General features: G+C 33.3%; 1 pseudogene; it reads left to right on the plus strand.

Moving 5' to 3' along the window:
- The first annotated feature begins 1782 nt into the window (after nt 1-1782).
- On the plus strand, nt 1783-3433 carry LOC105119060 (E3 ubiquitin-protein ligase RNF185 pseudogene; annotated as a pseudogene).
- The last annotated feature ends 690 nt before the right edge of the window (nt 3434-4123 follow it).

Genomic DNA, 4123 nt, shown 5'->3' on the forward strand with positions numbered 1-4123 from the left:
AGTGGATCACTTGGACAAGCAGAGAGTTAATAGGAAAGAAAGGTGATTTAATTGCTTGATTATAATTTTATTACATTTTTTTTTTATTTGATCTTTGTTCATATTTTAGTTCAGGGAGTTAAAGAAGGAAGTTGTTTCAATTGCTTGGTTCTGGTTTGCTTGTAAAGAGCCTAGAACTCTAACTTTGTTTCTTTCTTTTGATGTTAAGCTATGCTTTTAATGATAATATCAATTCTCGATAAATTTCTCGTCATATATATACATATATACATGTCTAACTTGACCATCTATCTCATTTAATTACTAAAGATAGGGTAAAAGAGTTGAACAAATAGTAAATCGAAATCACTACATGGGAATCATGATTTTCTCATTGATTATAACATTAGACTTATTATTAAAAAAATAAAATCATCATTATTAGTATTATTACTATAATATACAAAAGATATTTGAGCAAACCAAAATTACTAAATCAAGCTTAAATAATGGGTTGGGCAGGTAAATCACAATTAATTAATATAATATTATTTTAAAATAAAAAGAAATTAAGCTAGGTTTTAAACAAATTGACTGGATCATATAAGTTTAAACGAATCAACTTCTTATAGTTTCATAAAAACTCGATCAAAAATAAATTTTATATTTATCAAATTTAATAACACTAGAAAAAATTATAAATTATAAAATATAATTTTCTTTAATAAAGAATGAGAATCATTGAATTTACAAGTAAAATCTAGATTACTCAATGGAACTCATTATTTTAATTATTTTAATGAATGACTAAAACATAACTGTTATAATAATTCGTTCAAAAAAGATATATATCTTTTTCACAATATAATGAATTGATATATCTAGTTTTGGATTGGGTTAAGCCAATCAACTTAATTAAATTTTAATTGGATTAGATTAAATATGATAAAATTCATTTTTTTTAGTATTAAACCCAATTTGAATTAAGCCTCAAATCGCTGGACTTTCATTTCAATTGTATAATCAGACCAAGTTTAAAAACAAGACTACAAGTGCAGGTTACACGTTGAAAAAAAAATAATCCCACTTATTATTTTTTGAGGACTGTAATAACCTATGCTCGTCAACAAAAGACTCCAACTAGTTAGTTGTGTTGACTGGCCGGCAAAGTTGACATGACAAAAATGACTAGCATATAGAAAGCATCTTGCATCCATTTGTATTCCGGTCCTTGATTTCTACATGAAATTGCAACCGAAAAATAAATATATTAAGAAATCAAAATATCCCCAGAAGTTCAAAACCTCCTGGGCGGACAAGTTACCAGCCTTTGTTATCCTTTAGTGTTGAATGGTAGGGCTCCTGTGTCAGCACAAAATTAGTGTCAATCCAGGTTTTGACAGCCAATGGCACTCGATGGAGCATTTCATTACTAGAATGCCATTAGCCGAGAATGAGTGCTGCCTTCTTTAAATTAAAAAATATTTTAAAAAAAATGTTTAACACAACTTCAATCATAGTCAAATCCTTGCCTATATTAGACAGCAAGCCCATGGACTTGAGTGCTGAGTCCTCTATTTTCGGACCTGCCCAAATTCATAATTCATAAGCCTTGTAAAAGCTTTGTACGGGAATATCAGGCTGGGTGATGTTAACCAATTCTCAAGGCCCAGCCCAAGAAACCACACAATCCAATCATCAAGCGGTTCAAATAGCTGATCACGTCTTATCAAAATGCACAACCGTCTGATCATTTACTGTAGAATCGGACAAACACAAGCATGCCAATCCCAAAAAAAAAAAATCCTGCACATTGTTTACCAGGGGAAATCGACAAGGTAAAGTTTAGGTAAGGGAAGCCACATCCATCCAGAATCTTCCTGTCGAACTTTTCTTCTTTATTTTCCATTTTAATAATAAAATAGTATTAACTATTAAAGACTCCTCATTCGCGTTCTTATTCTCATTCTCCTTCTCCAGCAAAGAAAAGAAAAGAAAGCTTCTTTTTTTTATTCCCTGTCTCTCTTGATCAAGGTGAGTGGTATTGGTTCCTGTCTCCGTATGAGGTTTTGCTTTGAGTGTTTTATTGTTTGTGTTTATATATGATTTGGGTGATTTTTAGAGGATTTTAATGGTTTTTTTTGGTAGTTGATCTGTTTTCTGTTTTGATTTATAAAGTTGTAAACTCCCCCCCCCATCTTTTTCAAGGTTTTGACATGCTGAATTATGATGTTTTTGTGACCGACTATGATGGGTCATTTTACTTTTTTTTTTTTTAATGACATCGTGCATTTCTTATTATTATGTTTGCTTTGATTAGGTTGTTTTATGCTGGATTTGTGGAATAGGTTCAATTTTTGTTATTTGATTAGTTGTAAGTGAAGGTGACATGTTTTTATTTTGAGATTCTCTGTGCTTAAGGATACAGAGAATTGAAGTATAAAATCTGTTGTTCTTGATGGTACCTGAGGATTTTATGTGATTACAGGCTGTTGATTTAGAGGGTTTTTGGATAAAGAGATGGAAAGTGGATATGAGGAATCGAGAAGTGTGCCTCTGGAAAGCTCGTCGTTTTCGAGCAATAATGGCAATGATGCAGGCGATTTTGAATGCAATATTTGCTTTGAATTAGCTCAGGACCCGATCGTAACACTTTGCGGTCATCTCTTTTGTTGGCCCTGTCTATACCGATGGTTACACCACCATTCGCATTCACATGAATGCCCAGTTTGTAAGGCCATCATACAAGAAGAGAAATTGGTTCCTCTTTATGGTAGAGGGAAAACGCAGGCTGACCCTCGATCTAAATCTTATCCGGGTATTGATATTCCTAGTCGCCCGTCTGGACAAAGGCCTGAAACTGCTCCTCCGCCGGATGCAAATAATTTTCCCCATTTTGGGTTTGGAATGCCAGGAGGATTCATGCCTGCAGCGCCTACAAGGATTGGTGGCTTTACGATTTCAACTGCTTTTGGTGGTCTATCACTTTTCCCATCGTTGTTTAATATTCAGTTTCAAGGGTTCCCAGATGCTACTGTGTATGGAACAACATCTGGATTTCCATATGGCTTTCATGGATTTCACGGCAATCATACACACGGCTTCCCACCTGCAACTACTCGAGGGCAGCAGGCCGATAATTTTTTGAAAAACCTCTTCTTTTTTATTGGATTCTTGGTGGTCCTCGCTCTGCTTTGGTGGTAAATCAATGAATTGCTTTTTGAACTTCGACTGATATTGTCACTTCGAATTGTTTCTGTTGTATCTGTACATACATCATCTGCGATTGTTTTACTTAGATAATTCTGTAATGATTAAAATCCTTTCGAGGGAGTTTTATGTTTTCCAGAAGGACTAGCAATCATGGAACATGATTGATTATAAATGGGATGTAGATTTCCCAACTATTTTATGTTTGCATATCTAATCTCAAGGAGGTAATTTCTTGTTCTTCTATCTGGTCTTATTTCTTTCTGCTGGCAAATTTTGTACAGCGAAGTAGCATTTTAATAGCAGTTGAACTTCACATTGGTATTTGAATAGCGTACATTGCGTTGCAGTTGATTGAAGCTGCTTCTGCCAGCTCTTTTACGGGTATATTATACATGATTCTCACCCAATAAGGATTAAGACGAATAAAATTATGCTCTTAATGTGAAGCAATGGAGTTTCAGATGAAGTGTCAGGAAAGTTCAGGCGCTTAGAATGATGAACGGGAATGGAGGGTTCCTACTGCAATCTGCAATGTAAGAAAATGAATCGTAAATTTCGCTTCCTTTAGTAGACTTACCATTACAAAAGGATGGTTCAAATCATCGAGGTGGTTTAATAGTTTCTCGCAAAAGGATTGAGCTTCTTTTCTTGATAATTACGCCATGGTTGATGAGACATGCAGGAAAGCGTTGATATTTTCTTGAATTTGGTTGGATGTCAATTTCTTTTGCATGGACGCCAGGTTTTGTGACCAATTATGATGAAGATGTCTGCAATATCAGAATCTCTCATTATCAATTATTTATGGTGTTTTTATTTGGAAATATATTAATTTTTTTAAAAATTTTAAAATTAATAAATTAAAATTGTTAAAAATCATTATATTAATTTTTTTAAAATTTTTAAAATTAATAAATTAAAATTGTTAAAA

Source organism: Populus euphratica, unplaced genomic scaffold, assembly GCF_000495115.2.
Source record: "Populus euphratica unplaced genomic scaffold, PopEup_1.0 scaffold2491.1, whole genome shotgun sequence".
In the NCBI taxonomy this organism is placed as follows: domain Eukaryota; kingdom Viridiplantae; phylum Streptophyta; class Magnoliopsida; order Malpighiales; family Salicaceae; genus Populus; species Populus euphratica.